This window comes from Lissotriton vulgaris, chromosome 7 (genome assembly GCF_964263255.1).
Source record: "Lissotriton vulgaris chromosome 7, aLisVul1.2, whole genome shotgun sequence".
In the NCBI taxonomy this organism is placed as follows: domain Eukaryota; kingdom Metazoa; phylum Chordata; class Amphibia; order Caudata; family Salamandridae; genus Lissotriton; species Lissotriton vulgaris.
The window spans coordinates 1,094,599,133-1,094,618,875 of record NC_141695.1 but is presented as its reverse complement, the minus strand read 5'-3'; positions in this window follow the sequence as shown (position 1 = coordinate 1,094,618,875).

Here is a 19,743-nt window from a genome sequence, read left to right as displayed (position 1 = left end):
CCTAACAAGTTTTCTGGACATGACTTCGTGAGTAGTAAGTCTGTAGTACGTGACAATGGACCAACTGCCAGGGGAACGGGTTTCGATACCTCATTAACAATAGGCTGTCCTGAAAAACCAAGGGAAACATTCTGTGTGCCTGAGAGGGGTGCCCCTGGAACCTCATTGTGACTTATCGTTGTTCGACTTGCCCCTGTATCAATCAGAAACTTTCTATCCTTTCCTAAAACTTGACTATGTACATAAGGACCATCTTGATCTACAGGTACTTCAATAAGAGGCAAGCCAACTTCCCTCTCTAGGCTGTTTCATGTGTATCGCTGATTATCGGGATAATCAGATTGGGCATACTGGTACATCTGTTGTGAAACTTGCTGTGCCGCGGCAATAGGCTGAGGCTGTGGTACTGCTACCGTCTGTACTGTCTGTTGGGTAGCATGCATTGGCTGTGTGTTCTGTGGAACATGTTGCTGGACCTGATGTTGGATCTGGTCCTGTCTAGGCTGACGGGGTCTCTCTTTAGTTTTACCTGTGGATAAGTTGTGTTTCAGGACGGCACATTCATTTACATAGTGACCTGGCTGTTTGCAATAGTTGCACGTCCCTTTAACGGGAGCCGCCGAATTACTAGACTGTGTCATACCCCTTTTCTGACCGTCAGCTGGGACTGACTGAGCAACTAACATTTTCATTTTCGTATCTTTCATACGTCTTTGTTCGTGATCTTGTTCCTCTCTAATTCTGTTCTGGTGGTACTGTAACATTTGTAACATTTGGGATGGTGAATTTGCTTGCCATGTGCTCTCGACTTTATATACACGGTTCTTAACCTGGGGCAGGGAATTCTCGACTAATTTGGTTACAAAAAGGTGCGGGTATGACTCGCTACTTGGTTTTAGGCCACTGTTAATAATAAAACATTTCTCGAATCTAGAATAATAATCACTAGTGTCTTCATCGTGTTTCTGTTTACAGGCTGAGATTGCGTCCCAGTCTTCCTTTTTCGTGGTCAATAATCTTGGCAGTACCTGTACTATTAATCCTGGTAATGCTTTAGCTTTTTCCCCAAGGCCAACCCCTGGAGTACGACCATTTTCCTCGTCCTCTATTTCGGTCCAATGAATCTTTTTATCTCCCACCTCCCATTCTTTTTCTTTGAGTTTCTCGTAAATGCCGGCTGGCAACAGTACCTTTAACATTTTCATAATATCTGAATATGTATAGTCACCCATGAGTAGCATATCTTTAATTTCTCGGTGAAAACCTGCAGGGTCTTTATCGTGACAGGGTACTAGCTTCTTCATTTCTAGCAATTCTATTTTAGTGAGGGGTGTATATACATATACACGTTCTAGTGTGTCATCTTCTTTTCTCACTGGATGTACTTCTCGTAACGGATTCTGTCTGTCGAAGTAATACATTTTTCTTTCTTGGGGTGGTGGAGCTGACATAAACTGTGGTTTCAGGAACGTATTATACTTGAGTCTCTGTTCTAGAATTTCTTTAATTAGATCGGTACCTAGAACTCTCCATTTATTAGAGAGCAGTTCTACCAATATGTCCGGTAAGGGACCTGGATCAGAATGTTGGCTTTTAAACAGACTAATGAGATGCTGAATCATGTATACACTAGCTAATTTCTGTTCATCAGGGGAAAGGCTCAAGAACGTCTGAGCTACTACATCATCATTATACATACTAGAATTGTCAGCCCATTGTACAGCGGACCGAGCTAGTTCTTGTTCATCCATAGAATTGAGTACATGGTACCCCATTCGATCTTGAAGTATTTTATCGGTAGCCTGAAACAAATGTTCAGGAGTCCTTGGATTTGACATGGCTGCTTGAAAAACTCTCTTACTTTCTGGACGTACTGGACGCATATTATTATTAAAATATCTTCCCTTACCTACATAAGCTATCACTTCTTTAGCTGGTAATTGCAATGTTTGTGTTATTGTCTCGGGTTGCTCCTCTTCCCCCGAGGATTCATTCTTGTCTGAATCTATTCCTATTTCATGCTGTCTTCTTTCGTGTATTTGTACTACTGCTTTTCGGATCTTTTTGTACATGCTATTTATACAATTCTGTTTATCATGTTTTCCATCTGCTATATTCTGACCCCATTTGTTAAGTGCATTCATCTCATCTTGGTCTACGCCAGGCCTGTCTTGATCTCTTATCAAGCAGTTTATGAAGAAACGTAATATCATGCCTTGGATGTCGACTTTCTGATATGCCAGGGCCTCGCCAATGCTTTCAGGACCTACCCCCGTTTGGACAAAATGATATATTCTGTCTAGATGATCAATCATTCCTGGTAGTAACATTAAGTGGTTGGCAACTCGTCGTAGACGTACTGATGCTAGCATCATTCTGTCGTCTTTACCGGGTACTGGATCATATCTACAGTCTGTGAGAGGTTCCTTAAGTATGTCATAATTCGCTGTCTGGGGTGTACGTTGTTTTGCTAAATCCCTATAAGTCAGTCTATGTGCTTGTGGCGGTGTCTGAAAACCTCCTGTCGCACCTCCTGAGGTGCCAGGTAAAAAGGGATTCAGTGGATTCATGCCAGGAATAATAGGTGCAGGAAGAACTGGGGCTGGGGGAACAGGCGCAGGATGTGGAACGGGAGGAGGAGTTTGTTGTTGCAGGAGTGGTTGGTCATTTCGGGGCGGAGTGCCATCAGCGGGTGGTGCCTGGACACGTGGATTTGTATATGCGGGAGCTACATCGTCTAAATAGGATGAAAGGAATATGTCCTTTGCGGTTTTGTGGCGTACTTTAGTCGGAACTAATGGAGGGGGCAGGTCTTTCGGTACTTCCGGGGTGGCCTTAGGTAAACCCTCGGCCAAGAGAGGATACATACCATTCGCAAGAGTATTTCGCTGTCGGTCTACCTGTTCTGCTTTGACTCGTATTCCTTCCTCAACTAATTCATTTTCTCGGACTTTTTCTGAATCCTCCCTATGTTTCTCGGCTTTTCTGAATTCTTTTTCTGTTCGTTTATGAGATTCTTTACGCCACAATTCTATGGCATCTTTCTGTGATTGTCTGGCTTTCTTTTTCCATAGTGCTTCCTCTACTCTCATGATGCAATCTGCATCCCATGTCCCTGTAACGGGCCACCTATATTTCTCTTCCAGATGCTTAGTGTAATCGGCCCATAAATCTAGGTATAGTATGGCCTCGAAGCCATGTTTGTGGTACATAAAATTTCCGGGAGTGTCCCTAGGGGGGACAGGAATCGCTTCCTCTAATATCCCTTTCCTAGTTCCTATCTGTCTTAATTTGCTGAACAACGGCATCTTGATATTTGGTACTTGATACTTACTTGAACCTGAACACACTTTTCGACACAGAAAACACAGTAATGTATATCAAACAGTCACTCATACCACGACATTAATCACATGAAAACATTTTGAACACATATAGACTACGCTTGAATTCTAAAACTAGAACTCTAAAACGAGAACAAAATCGAACCCTTGAATATCTTGATATACTGCTAAACAGTACAGATACACCGCTAAAACAGTGCAGACCGGGTCTGTGTACCCAAACCCGTCTTTACCGGATACATAGTAATGCACCCGTCTAGATGCGTCCCCAGCAACGGTACTCACCGGGAAGCACAGAACAGAAGGCCTCGGAAACTCGACTGGGCTGGACCGGACTCGACTCGACTCGACTCGTGACGTAGGTACTTCGGAACTGGTGGGCCTCTAGATACCTCGGACCTTGTTCTCTTTGGCTGGGCTCTGGTCGGGATCCTCCGCACTCCTCACCGCCTCGTCTGGGTGCTGATCGCAGTCTCCGTCACCTCCGTAGGCCTGAGGGAGATACAGGAAATCCTGCGGGTACGCGTAATTGTCCATCTTGGCTGGAGCAGGGGGTGAAGCCTGCAACGCACCTACCTTATTTATAAAGAACAACGGTCCTTAGCTTATTTAACAATCAACATAATACAGTATAGGGACACAATGGAGAACTATACGAATTAAGATTTCCAAACCCAGCCGGGAAAGGAGTTTATTTTCTGGAGACAATGTCCAATCTTACAATATACACAAGATAATTAGACACAAGCCTGTGCCGTACATAAAAAGGAAAAGAAGAATAGAGTTAGGGTGAAAGGGGTGTCTTTCAGGCAAAGGAAGAGAGCTAGGACAGGGTACTGTAATTAGATCAAAAATTAATAACAGTATCGCCTGGAGTGAAGTATACACAATCACATTTAGCAATATTATTAGTGTAACCCCACTTATTAGTGTCGACGTTTCGATCCCTAAAGCTCAATTAGATACTTGGGATCATCATCAGGACTTTTTGATAAAACATGCCTGAATGAAAAAGCCTGTTTAGGAGAAAAAGAAGAAAACAGAGATTTTTTCCACGACTTAAGAGAATTTTGCACATATATACCGACTTTGTAACAATTTACCAGTGCGTGACCAAGTGCACAGTGTTTGTGCCCTGATGGAGAACATAATAATCACAGTATTGACACAATTCTCGGAATCTCGGTGCCATGCGTGAGAGATTACGTCCAGGAACTGTGTCGTGAGGGTGCTTAGTCTACTGGAGAAGGGATTTCAAGTGTGGGGTGATGGTGCCAGGCTTAGTGACTACGGGTGGTGTGACTAAAGTGTGTCCTAAGGGTTTCTACATAAGGAATGGTTTATTCATACCTCTGTAAATCGAGGTGGAAGACCTCAGAAAGAGGAGGGGAAAATGGTCCTTCTCTCAAAAATGCAGCGTGGGTGCTGAAAGGGGAACAGAATATATTCAGATTTAGGTATGTAAATCTGAAGGGACACAAATGCAGTGGACATAGGATGAATGTAAACCTACCACGTAGATATTACGTCAAGGAGGCCTTTGCGGGGGTCCAGAAGAGAAATGCTTAATTAAATGGATGGGTTTCAGGGTCCGTTTCCGACTGCATAAATTGGCAGCTCTGGAAACACAAAGTGAAGATAAAAATAATAATAAGCTCAGTAGGTTAGCGAAAGCAGGGGCCCCCAACTACGGTGGTAAAAAAATGGAGGACCTACCTTACTCCACTGTTAATGGGATCGGGGAGTAGGTTGGACAATGCAGGCATCAGTGGCCATGCATGGGGATTACCAGTAATGTGGCGTTACAGACGCTAAAACGACAAGGGGATCAACTGTCAGCGCATGGCTTAGTAACGTGCCATGAAACGAGCTGGAAAAATTAACAAGGATACGGGCTTACCGGGTCACAGTGGAGACGCGTCTCACCGGGGGCTGTTCAGACAATGCCGGATGCAGTGCAGCGGCTACGGAACGCGAGCGCACTGAATGCAATCTCGCTGGTCACGTGCCTGCTAAAGCGAGCGTCATAGTTGATAGTAAAGGCAGGGGCCATCTTAGAGTGGATAATGGTAGGCGCTAACGCTAACAATGTGAGGGGGTGCACGTAATTAAAAGCAATAGTGATAATAATGTGGCATTCAAAATTAGTGACAAGTGATTCAAAGTTATTAGAATAAGTTCCCAGATATTAACGCAATTGCATTCCTTTTCACTCTACATTTAAGGATACAATTATGTGTTTACATATACTGAAAGTCAGCTTGTGAGTCCTAGATTATTTGCAGTTTACAGCTTTACCAGGTTGTGATCGCCTTCATTCTGCTGCTGTTTGATGGTATGGTCTGTTGCTGTTACACAGTCCGGGTTCCATCACAGCAGTGTGGTCCAGTCCTCACTGCGATTGAGTCCTTTTTGAATTAAATTGAACTGGATGATCAATACAATTCAAAAAGGACTCAATCACAGTGAGGACTGGACCACACTGCTGTGATGGAACCCGGACTGTGTAACAGCAACAGACCATACCATCAAACAGCAGCAGAATGAAGGCGATCACAACCTGGTAAAGCTGTAAACTGCAAATAATCTAGGACTCACAAGCTGACTTTCAGTATATGTAAACACATAATTGTATCCTTAAATGTAGAGTGAAAAGGAATGCAATTGCGTTAATATCTGGGAACTTATTCTAATAACTTTGAATCACTTGTCACTAATTTTGAATGCCACATTATTATCACTATTGCTTTTAATTACGTGCACCCCCTCACATTGTTAGCGTTAGCGCCTACCATTATCCACTCTAAGATGGCCCCTGCCTTTACTATCAACTATGACGCTCGCTTTAGCAGGCACGTGACCAGCGAGATTGCATTCAGTGCGCTCGCGTTCCGTAGCCGCTGCACTGCATCCGGCATTGTCTGAACAGCCCCCGGTGAGACGCGTCTCCACTGTGACCCGGTAAGCCCGTATCCTTGTTAATTTTTCCAGCTCGTTTCATGGCACGTTACTAAGCCATGCGCTGACAGTTGATCCCCTTGTTGTTTTAGCGTCTGTAATGCCACATTGCTGGTAATCCCCATGCATGGCCACTGATGCCTGCATTGTCCAAGCTACTCCCCGATCCCATTAACAGTGGAGTAAGGTAGGTCCTCCATTTTTTTACCACCGTAGTTGGGGGCCCCTGCTTTCGCTAACCTACTGAGCTTATTATTATTTTTATCTTCACTTTGTGTTTCCAGAGCTGCCAATTTATGCAGTCGGAAACGGACCCTGAAACCCATCCATTTAATTAAGCATTTCTCTTCTGGACCCCCGCAAAGGCCTCCTTGACGTAATATCTACGTGGTAGGTTTACATTTATCCTATGTCCACTGCATTTGTGTCCCTTCAGATTTACATACCTAAATCTGAATATATTCTGTTCCCCTTTCAGCACCCACGCTGCATTTTTGAGAGAAGGACCATTTTCCCCTCCTCTTTCTGAGGTCTTCCACCTCGATTTACTGAGGTATGAATAAACCATTCCTTATGTAGAAACCCTTAGGACACACTTTAGTCACACCACCCGTAGTCACTAAGCCTGGCACCATCACCCCACACTTGAAATCCCTTCTCCAGTAGACTAAGCACCCTCACGACACAGTTCCTGGACGTAATCTCTCACGCATGGCACCGCGATTCCGAGAATTGTGTCAATACTGTGATTATTATGTTCTCCATCAGGGCACAAACACTGTGCACTTGGTCACGCACTGGTAAATCGTTACAAAGTCGGTATATATGTGCAAAATTCTCTTAAGTCGTGGAAAAAATCTCTGTTTTCTTCTTTTTCTCCTAAACAGGCTTTTTCATTCAGGCATGTTTTATCAAAAAGTCCTGATGATGATCCCAAGTATCTAATTGAGCTTTAGGGATCGAAACGTCGACACTAATAAGTGGGGTTACACTAATAATATTGCTAAATGTGATTGTGTATACTTCACTCCAGGCGATACTGTTATTAATTTTTGATCTAATTACAGTACCCTGTCCTAGCTCTCTTCCTTTGCCTGAAAGACACCCCTTTCACCCTAACTCTATTCTTCTTTTCCTTTTTATGTACGGCACAGGCTTGTGTCTAATTATCTTGTGTATATTGTAAGATTGGACATTGTCTCCAGAAAATAAACTCCTTTCCCGGCTGGGTTTGGAAATCTTAATTCGTATAGTTCTCCATTGTGTCCCTATACTGTATTATGTTGATTGTTAAATAAGCTAAGGACCGTTGTTCTTTATAACTTAGTTATACCCATGGTACTTAGCTATCCGTTGGGTCCCCCTTGTATTTAAAAAAATGCAACGCACCTACCGGCGCGTGGGGTGGGGGAGGGGTCCCTATTCGGGCACCAAAATTATGTGGTAAATAGTAATTTACCGTCTGAATTTCTATGCGGTAAAGTTCAATAATAATAACTCAATCGGAAATAAAGAGACACAAAGTCCGTGGCAGCTGAGTTTCAAAGTGGGTTTTATTCCATAAAATGGAATGGTTCGAACCTGGATATCATGTTCCTGTCACCATAAAGGATCAGGAAGGGATAGAGCATACTTTATTGACAGAACATAACTTTTATAGTTAATGCACAGAATGGTGACCAATACAGAAGGCGTAACAGCTGAGAGAAAACGAGATAAGGACACATGTGCATAGCAATACGTAATCAGAAGGCGTGCACTAGGGCGTACACAGAGGCGTGTGCTAGGAAACGTCACATGAAAGTGTCACAAGTGGGTGGATACTTTAGTGGAATCTTGCAGTGTCAGCAGAAATCTGTGGCAAGGATGCGCGCGCAGCAGCATGACGTGTGACTGACGTGAGGCTGAAGGGTGCAGGGGACTTGACATTTAGCCCTAGAGGGGAGAGACAGAAGTCTAGCATGTCAGATCAACTCGTTCCTAAATCATATCTGATATCTTGTGTTTAAGGAACCACATTATCTAGAAGGAAAAGGTCTCTCGGGCAGAGGCTACTCTATACTGGGTGCATATGTGCTTACGTGTCTGCGTGTAATGCGAGGAGCCACGGGCCTACCATGGTAACAGGAGCAATGAATTACTTGCATGGAGACAGAGAGGCCGGGCCCCTTGCTCTGCAGCCGGGGAATTGTTTATCTATTCTGCTAGACTGGAATGTGTTTTCGAGGAGCTGAGCTCGGCTATACTGATAACTTGAAGGCAAAATACTGTCTTTGGCAGGCAAGCAGGTCGAGCCGGGCACCGCTCGCCACGCAGGGAGTAGGACAGAGGTCAGGGAGCATCCCACATTGCAGCGTTTCAGGAGGCAGAGAACAGAAGGGCTTGATGGCAGGAATCAGGGCCTAGCCCTGACTAGGGAAAAACGTGAGAGTGCACCATGAAAAGACGTCGGCAAGGCATACTTAGGAACTGAATTATCGATCCATTCATGGCGGATCTGAAAGAGGACATGTTAACGTTGGACGCAAATGTATTTGCGTCTTCATAGCTGGCACAGGAGGGAAGTTACATGCACTTTAAGCTCGTACATGGAGACGGTGGGGTACACGTTAGGGAACATTTCTTGACCATAAAATTTTATATTTCCTCAGGGCAGAAGCACCGTTTTTGCTGTGCACGGCCCCTGGCTGGACTGGTGCCACATTTAAAGCTTGGGTGGTCGTTGCAGAAGTCGGCGGTCTGTTCCCATTTGACTCCCGGGGGGCTCTTAGAGCATTTGGGGCCAACCCAGAGCTGTTCCTTTTATGAATATTTTCTATGGCCAACAGTCTAGCCTCTATGGCATCCAGTTTAGCAGAGAGAGGGTTCAGTAAGTACTTAAAGATGTCTGTAAGAGAACTGACAAGCATGTCTGTGTTATTAGGGGGTGCCCCACCAAATATAAATGGGCCTGAATGCGCTGGTAAGGCCGTAGCTAGTGAGGGTCCAAAATGGTCCGACCTAGACCCTGGGGAAATGATGTCAGGGGAGGCCGAGATGTCTGTGCTAGCATCCAAATTCTGCTCGGTTGTGTCAACTTTGGCCCTCTTTGCCCTTTTTAGTTTCCTCGTCCTTTTCCTTTTCGGTGGTTGTTCCACTCCACTGCTTACAGGATCTGTGAGAAGAACAACCTGGCCCCCTTCCTGCGACTCAGTTCCCATACAATCCACACTAGGAGAGGGATCAGCGATCCCAGATGGCCGTGGTGAGTCTCTGTCCCTCTGAGGGTTTGATGGGGTTCTTAATTGCTGCAAGACTGACTCAATGGTCTGGTCGATGCTGTCCATGAGTGACAGATGGGTGGCGTTCTCAAGTAAAGGGGTACTAACATCAATTGAAGAGTCCGTGGAATCCAATGTCACGTTTTCAGAGCCCGTCTCGAGGTGGGTGTCCAGCGCTGGCTGGCTTTTATTGACTAGAGTACTGGCCTTGGGGAAGAATTTTTCCAATGTACTTGAACACTGTTGTGCAGCTTTACTCCTTGAGACCCTGGTAGCCATAATACAATTGGACAAGGAGGGGCCGTGGGATACGGAACGTCAGAGGGGTGGCCCGGTCCGGTCTCAACCGGCCTCTAACGGCCTGGAACGGCCCGCTCTTTGCCCAGTCTTCGCCCCGAGCTGCGTCCCGCGCGCGTCCCGTGGTGCGGAATTGGCCAATCGTGGTTTATACGAGGAGGTTGGGGGCGTGGCTGCCGGGGGAAGAGGCACCAGCTGTGTGGAGCTGAGGCTGCTGGTCCTCGCAGTCCCCCGGTAGGCTCGCCGCGCTGTGTGGATTCCGCTGGCCTCAACCTGGGAGCGAGTTAGCTTCTCCACCGACTGTGAGCGCTCACACCAGGGAGGACGGGGACAGGCTGCAGGTGAGCGGCACCCGCGAAGCGGGTGTCGCGAAAGGTGGCGGCACTGGCAGACAAGCAGGCAGCAGGAATCTGACCCACACGCACCGAAGGTAATGGACAGGAAGCACCCGATCAGCCACAGGACCACGGCGTAGAAATCACCGGAGGCTGGGGGCGTGGCCGCCGGGGGAAGAGGCACCAGCTGTGTGGAGCTGAGGCTGCTGGTCCTCGCAGTCCCCCGGTAGGATCGCCGCGCTGTGTGGATTCCGCTGGCCTCAACCTGGGAGCGAGTTAGCTTCTCCACCGACTGTGGGCGCTCACACCAGGGAGGATGGGGACAGGCTGCAGGTGAGTGGCACCCGCGAAGCGGGTGTCGCGAAAGGTGGCGGCACTGGCGGACAAGCAGGCAGCAGGAATCTGACCCACACGCACCGAAGGTAATGGACAGGAAGCACCCGATCAGCCACAGGACCACGGCGTAGAAATCACAGGAGGCTGGGGGCGTGGCCGCCGGGGGAAGAGGCACCAGCTGTGTGGAGCTGAGGCTGCTGGTCCTCGCAGTCCCCCGGTAGGCTCGCCGCGCTGTGTGGATTCCGCTGGACTCAACCTGGGAGCGAGTTAGCTTCTCCACTGACTGTGGGCGCTCACACCAGGGAGGACGGGGACAGGCTGCAGGTGAGCGGCACCCGCGAAGCGGGTGTCGCGAAAGGTGGGGGCACTGGCGGACAAGCAGGCAGCAGGAATCTGACCCACACGCACCAAAGGTAATGGACAGGAAGCACCCGATCAGCCACAGGACCACAGCGTAGAAATCACCGGAGGCTGGGGGCGTGGCCGCCGGGGGAAGAGGCACCAGCTGTGTGGAGCTGAGGCTGCTGGTCCTCGCAGTCCCCCGGTAGGCTCGCCGCGCTGTGTGGATTCCGCTGGCCTCAACCTGGGAGCGAGTTAGCTTCTCCACCGACTGTGGGCGCTCACACCAGGGAGGACGGGGACAGGCTGCAGGTGAGCGGCACCCGCGAAGCGGGTGTCGCGAAAGGTTGCGGCACTGGCGGCACTGGCGGACAAGCAGGCAGCAGGAATCTGACCCACACGCACCGAAGGTAATGGACAGGAAGCACCCTTTAATTTAAATGAGAACATTGTTATTGATAGCTTTCCTTTACCAAAGATCAATTAAATGGTCAGTAGTCTTAAGGGTGCTGAAGTTTTTTCGACTATTGATTTATCAAAAGCATATCATCAAATTGTATTGACGCCTTATTCGAAAAAGCTAACAGCATTCATTACACCTATTGGCGGTTTTCAATTTAAAAGAATGCCATTCGGCCTCGCGTCGTCAGCCGCTGTTTTTCAGTGTTTAATGTTTAATTTATTCAACAAAACTCCTGGCACTAGATTTTTTCAGGATGACATCCTTGTGTTTGGAGAAAATAGAACATGCCATGACACCACACTCAAAGATGTTATGCAAAAACTTAGCAAAAATAGTCTTACTGTTGAATTAACCAAATGCAATTTCGCTGCAGAGAAAGTTTCATACATAGGACACAAAATCAGTTCTGATGGTGTGAAACCTAAAACCACCTTGTTAAATGCCATCAGAGAAGCACCTACTCCTAGCAATAAAGACAAACTAAGATCTTTTTTAGAATTAGTGGAATATTGCACGATGTTTATTCCTCATTTTTCTGCTAGATGTTTTAATATGCGACAGCTGTTAAAAACAATAGAGTTAAGTTCGAGTGGTCTAAGGCATGTTATGATGAATTTGTGTTCCTCACCACATACATTGACAAGGTCCATGCTTTGGAGGGTTTTGATCCCAATCTTTAGGGTTACATCACCACTCATGCGAGCGGAAAAGGGTTGGGAGCTGTACTTTCCCAAAAAGATGCAAATGGTAAGGAATTAATTATCTAATTCGCTTCCAGAGCTTTAACCCCCACCGAGACACAGTATCCTGACATCGAGAAGTAGGCCTTGGCCTGTGCTTTGGGTCTCAAGCATTTTAGAGCCTTTGTGTGGGGGAAACCTGTTACTATATTCTGTGATCATAAACCTCTTGTTAAACTATTAACAACTGAAGGTACTGTAAATGCTCCGGCCAGAATTGTGGGGTATTTACCAGGTAAAGACAATATACTGTCGGACTGTTTATCTAGATTGCCACTTAGGTTGGAAGAGTCAGAGAATGACGTTTATGATGATTTTCAAATTGCATTTGTTCATGATGATGGAGGTTGTGCCGTGAGTAAGGAAGAATGGGTGACAGAATGCAATAAGGACAAGGTTCTACAATTAGTCAAGGAATACATTTGTAAAAATTGGGAGAAAAAGTCCAAGTGTAATGAAGAACTAAGACCATTCTGGGAAGTTAAATCCCAACTTAGGGCCCCATTAGGATGGCGGGCGGAAAACCACCCCGACCGCCATGGAGGCGAGAAACAACCACCCGCCGGGACCGCGTAGAAACCGGCGGTCAGATTAGGAACAACCGCCAAAAAAGACCGACCGCGGCGGTAGTGGGTCATCAAAAACTGCCCGACGCGGGGGTGACGTACAAAAACCGACCGCGGTGGGAGGAAACGCAGCGGAAAAGCTACAACCCGCCGCAAGCAAAGCGGAGATACTGCACGGAAAATGAGTACATCCCCGATGGTCCCGCGGTACCAACCTCTGTTTCCGATCGCCGCGGGTGCACACTGCAGTGAATAAGAGAGCCAACAGGAGAGCTGCAGCATGGCCACTGCTGCGGACAATCCTCATGAAACATGGCGGACGATGCAAAAACCCCACAACAAAGGCAAACAGTGCACACAAAAAATGTAGCCATGCCCCTCAAATTCGCAACACACTTCCAAATGATAAAAATCTCTAAATGCCAAACAAAAACATACAAATTCCAGGGCAACTCCCTCAACACACCTGACAGCAATACCCCATTATGACACACCGACACAGCTGAGTATAAAACCAGCCCTTTCACTGACCACAATCCTTTGCAACACTCTAGAAGCTAAGGGCACAAACCAGACCTGACAGGAGAGGCAAGACAACACAGAACACCCACCACCACCACCTCCACCACCACCACCACCTACACCCCTGCACCCACAAACACTTCAAACACCACATACCATGGCATCACAGACAATGCCCAAATTCACAGAGAGTGAGTTGACAGTCATGGTAAATGAGATAGTGAGAGTGGAACCACAACTGTTTGGTAGCCTGGTCCAACAGACACCATTAGCCACAAGGACACAAATGTGGGAAAGGATAGTACAAATGGTCAATGCAGTAGGGACCACCCCGGAATCCAAGAAGGAGATCATGAGGCGGTGGCATGATCTGAAGAAGGTTGTCAAAGAGAGAAGGAGCAAAAACTGGGAACTAACCGGACTGGCAGTGGCCCTCCCATCCCACAGAAAACATTCACATCATGGGAGGAGAAGGTGCTGGCCATACTGCATCCTGAGAGTCTCATAGGAGTATACGGGGGAGTGGAGGCTGGTCAGTACAAACAAATGCTAACCAACACACTGATATGTACTGTCTTGCACAAACAAAAACCCACACCACCCAAGACAAATCCCACCACACACCCACCAAAAACCTGTCTCACAGATCCAACCTTCACTCACTCCCATTTACCCTAAACATAGACACCAATATTACCATGGGAGCATGAGCACAGGCAGCCTGTCCACTACTCCCACCATACTCCCTGGCCCACACCCTATCAGGAAAGAGCACTCCCCCACCCACAAGCAGTTGGAAGCCATTGCATTGTCCACCCTCACCTTATAGGTAGGTAGCCATCTTGCTTGGGAGGCCTGTATTTGGGAGGGAGGCCTGTACCACTACTCTCACCATGCCCTCTGTCCCACACCTGAGTAGGGTGGAGCCTTCCTCCCACACTACCCAGGAGCACATGGAGCCATTGCATTGTTCACAAAACAAACTTACAGGCCATCGTCCCTGGGAGGCCTGTTTGAAGGGATGGAGGCCTGTACCACTACTCCCACCATGCCCTTTGTAACTTGTAACATACCCCAGCAGGATAGAGCCCTCCCCCTCCCGGGAGCACTTGGAAGCCATTTCATTGTCCACCCTCACCTTATAGGTAGGTAGCCATCTTCACTGGTAGGCCTGTTTGGGGGAGGGAGGCCTGCACTACTACTCCCACCATGCCCTCTGTCCCACACCCCAGCAGGATAGAGCCCTCCCCCTCCCAGAAGCGCTTGGAAGCCATTGCATTGTCCACCCTCACCTTACAGGTAGGTAGCCATCTTCCCTGGGAGGCCTGTTTGGGGGAGGGAGGCCTGCACTACTACTTCCACCATGCCCTCTGTCCCACACCTGAGTAGGATGGAGCCCTCCTCCCACACCACCCAGGAGCACATGGAAGCCATTGCATAGTTCACCAAACAAACTTATATTTAGGTAACCATCTTCCCTGGGAGACCTGTTTGGGGGAGGGAGGCCTGCACTATGACTCCCACCATGCCCTCTGTCCCACACCCCAGCAGGGTAGAGCCCTCCTCCCACACCACCCAGGAGCACCTGGAAGCCATTGCATTGTTCACCAAACAAACTTACAGGTAGGTAGCCATCTTCACTGGGCTGGCTGTTTGTGGGTGGGAGACTTGCATCACTATACACCGCACCAATTGCATGCAATGCATCGATACCTGACATGTACGAGTAATTGATGTTCCTCTGCACTATGTAATGATGCACAGTATTGCTCGTAATAATAATAGTGAAGATCTCTCAATTGTGTAATGTACAGACAGTGGATGACACGCAGCTAACAGAATACTTGCACAGTGCCCAACACTGACCATTCCCCATCTAATCCACAGGTGATGAAGAACTCACTGCTGAGGACAACAATGACCAGCAGAGCCAGTCTCCACCCCCAGTACATGAACTCTCGGATGTTGACTCCCAGGATAGTTTGGACGATGAACTCCAGGCCCGCCCATCTGGTGTGCCAGGGACCAACAGGTCCCAGGCCCCCATCCTCCCCACCACCACGTCTGCTGCACCCCTATAGTCACGACCTGTTCCTCCACCGCTGCCACTTCCACAACCACCACCACCAGTACCACCTGCAGCACCGTCCCTGTCCCAGAGGATGACCAGGCCACACCAACAACTGTGGATGGCAGGGAGAGTGTGCGGGGACCCACAGTGGCGAGGAAACAGGTCCGTGGCAGCAGGGCAGGTGGGAGGGCCATGGTCACCCCCAAACATCAGGAGGTTGGCACACCATCCCTGGACCACTTCACCAGAGTCATCGGGGCATATGAACAGGTCCAGGGTCAAAGTGGCCGGTCTGATGAACTATTGCGTGACCTCATCCTGCTGATGAGGTCAATCGACACACGCATTGGACAAATGGTGGACTTCATGGCCCAGCAAGTGGCTTTACTGAGGGACAGGCCTGCGTCCCAAACAACACCTCTGCCCCCCTCTGTTGTGCTGCAGGATGACAGTGGACCATCCTCCCCTGCGGCAACAGAGAGGGGTGAATCCTCAGATGCCGCTGGCCATGCAGAAGGCACCCCCGCCAAATCGATCAAGGGGGCGTCCAAAGAAGAGCCTGGGAGTCTCTGGAGGCAAAGCACCAGCCACATGCCAGTCACGGAGCCAGCCCTGATGGCAACCCTCTTCCCCACTGCATTGACTGTTTGGACTGTCCTTCCCCACACTGCCTTGTCAATGGCACCTGTCTGTTGGACTGGGTCACCACATTGATGTGGTGTCTACTCTTGCATCTCATTTACCATTACTGTCAACTCACTGCTCCATCACCACCTTCATGTAAATATGCCCGCACCCCTCACATGTCAACTTTGTAAATAAAATACCTTGCACACTTCAATTGTTGCAGCTTTGTCTTAAGTGCAATATTTACAGTGTTGAAAATGTCCATGATGTATCCAAAAGATGTACAGTATGTAGGCCTGGATAATTTTGATGCACCTAGAGAGACACAACACAACAACAGTCACTGGTGTTAGTTTGGCATCACAGACATAACACAACACCAAACATCCTCATAGGTCTACAGGCAGACAACACAATGTGCAACAAGTGCCAACAAACAGAGTTCTGTATATGTTCACATGTGAAATATCACTGCCACATTTCCACACACAGGTGACTCAACATGTGCCTGTCTGTACCATCCGCACATAGCCCTTCACAACAACAGCAATCACACCAGACAATGTACAAGTCGTACCTCGTCACCCTCCTTAAAGTGAAGTAGCTGGTGATGAGCTGTTGACGCATGTCAACTCCTTCCTCCTCTTCACTGTCCTCATCAGTGGACTCAGGGCCCTGAACAGGCGGGGCCTTGGGTCCTCACTATTTTCCAGGAGCAGGGGAATCCCCTTGTGAATGACCATGTTGTGGAGCATACAGCAAGCCACAATGATCTTGCAGACCTTCCCAGGTGAGTATGACAGTGCACCTCCAGTCCTGTCAAGGCAGCGGAATCTTGACTTGAGCAGGCCAAAAGTCCTCTCAACGTGTCCTGACTTGGGTCCCATTGTACCTGACATCAGCCGGGATCCTGGGATTCTGTAGTGGGCTCAGCAGCCATGGACGGCTTGGATATGCAGAGTCACCTGTGAATGACAAACACACATTGCAATTTTGCGCAGGCAGAGGGCAGCAGGTCACACACACAGCACGCCATATCACTAGGCCTACTCACCCACAATCCAAGCACATTTGGGAAGCAGATTAGCCATCAGCCTGGGCACAATGCTGTTCCTCAGGATGTAGGAGTTATGGTCATGTCCGCAAGGCACACCACCTGCACATTGATAGAGTGATAATGTTTTTGATTCCTAAAAATGTGCTCAGTCGCCTGTGTTGGCACCAGACCAACATGGGTGCAATCAATGGCACCAACAACATTGGGGATATTCCCAAGCAGTTAGAAGTCTCCCTTCACAACAGCCAATTCTGCTCCCTGGGGAAATGTATGTATCTATCCTTATAGAACATCATGGCTGCAAGTACATCCCTCAGCACCAGGGTGTACATGGGTTGCGAAATCCCTGCAGCGCTGGCCATAGTCTCCCGGAAGGAAACAGTTACAAAAAAAGGAGGGCTGCCATCACTTTGTACGTTGGTGTGAAAGCAGTTGGGTAGTGGCGACGAGGCTGCAGTTGGGGCTCCAACAGATAACAAAGGGTCTTCGGGGTGGGTCTTTTGAGGTGGAATTTTCAAATGATCGCAACATCCTCCATGTCCTCCAGCAGTGTCAAGGGACGTAGGAGATTAGACCTCCTCCTAGTTGAGAAGAACATGGACAAATGTCAATGACAACCTTCATGAGATGCCCACAGCCCATCCCGTCAAGGATGTCACTGAAAAAGAAAGACTGCCATGTGAAATGCGTGATACTCCTGGTTACATGGGTGTATATTTGGGACACACAGAGGGGACACCTCTCCATTTACTATGCACAAGTGCCGCAAACAACACATAGGTCAAAGTGAATGCACAAATACTGAACCCCACATTTCATATGTGCACGCCTTGTAGCGTTCCATCCAACCAATATGTGTAAAATGAACATGACTGTCTCATATTCATCTGCTGTACCTGTCACAAGTCAATGCATCATGTAAACTTGGCACACATCCACAACACAATGATCACAGTAGGCGGCGAACTGTCATTTGTGTGCATGATCAGATATGAAAGCACAAGTAAATAACAACACCATACAGTGAAACAAGCCTTGCTAAGGTCATCAATGACACACACCACATTGATTTGTTACACATTGTTGAGTCCACTACAAAACTGTCATGCATCATCAACCATCAAATGCATAATTGACATGGCAGGGACCACAGAACAATGTACGTCTCACATAGCCAACCATGGCACGTGCGTCAACCTGTGGATTTGATGGAACAATGTGTACTGTAGAAGTGTTCACAATGGACATTGCCATCGCTGTAGCTACTGCCTGGTCCCGGCGGTGTGACACCAGCACCACCCCCTTCACAGGTATGGTAGTCATTGGCATGGAGACATGGGTAGATGGTGGTGGGCATGCTCCGCCATCCAAATTGTGGTAGCTACTGCCTGGCCCCGGCCGTGTGACACCAGCACCACCCCCTTCACAAGTGCGGTAGTCATTGGCATGGAGACATGGGTAGATGGCGGTGGGCATGCTCCGCCACCCAAATCGCGGTAGCTACTGTCAGGCCACGGGGGTGTGACACCAAGAACACAAAAGCAAATTGAGGAAAACTCAATGGAAATGCATATGGAACCAAATATTTTATGTAAAGAAATGTTTAATTTTTACGTGCTTTGGAATGAAAGTCCTAATTGCCAGAATCCATGGTGATATAAGTCCAGGATTAAGAGGAATGTGGAGACAGCCCCCCTTGTAAATCATTGGGAAAAAAGTCTCATACTGAAAGAGATCTGAAATGGACAGTCATTTCCAAAGCGGAGCGAGACGCTCGAGTGGGGATTTGGAACTGAAATTGTCTAAAATAGAAGCCTTTCTTCTCGTTAAATTTGACACAGCTGTGTCTGGTCTCAATGAGTTATCTGGGATATATAAATTATGATTTGGATCTCCTAGTGTAGTCCCGGAAAGATAACAATGACAACTCTAGTAGGTGTTAGAATATATGTAGTGTACCATGGAGCTTTGTGGTGCGGATCAGTACGCCTTTATGGTTATCCGTCCCTCGATTGGGTTTCCCATGTAGTGATAGTCATAGTATATTCAGCGCTTTTTGCCCTAGACTCCATTGATTTGGAGCATTAATGTCTAATGTGCATTGATGGGAACAGTCGATACATGGGATTTTTCCATTTAAATTCACCTTCAATTGTTTCACCACGAAGATTTTTCGAATGGGATTCTCCACCCAGACATAAACTATTACTCCCAGAATGCATAAGGATATACCACCATTAATTGCAGTAACAAGGACTTGTACTGTCCATCCAGATATAAACTGCTATTCCCAGAATGCATAAGGATATATCACCATGGATTCTGGCAATTAGGACTTTCATTCCAAAGCACGTAAAAATAAGAAATTTCTTTACATAAAATGTTTGGTTCCATATGCATTTCTATTGGGTTTTCCTCAATTCGCTTTTGTGTTTTTGGGTAACGAGATACTTTTCAACAATACGGAATACTGGCGGCTTTTAGCTCTAACGCGCATGCGCATTAACGCAAGAGAAACTACATTTCCCAGAGAATTGAGTTTTTCGCTTTTCTTTTTCCTCTTCTTCCCCTTCCTTTTCTCCTCCTGGTTGTTTTAAAGAGACTTCCGATTTCTTGATTCCCTTGAAATTAGACCTTGTGGCTTTTTTCTGATTAGGCAAGCAGGCACTGAGGCTTCTGGTGTACTTTGAGCCTTCTTTTGGTCTGTAAACAGGCATGTGTAATACATTTTTTGTTTTATTTTACAGTTTTTTGGTCCTGAGGAGAATCCCAAGAATAAAGGGATTTGAAACGCGTAGACCACAGATTCTGCCAAACAGTGTTTTTTG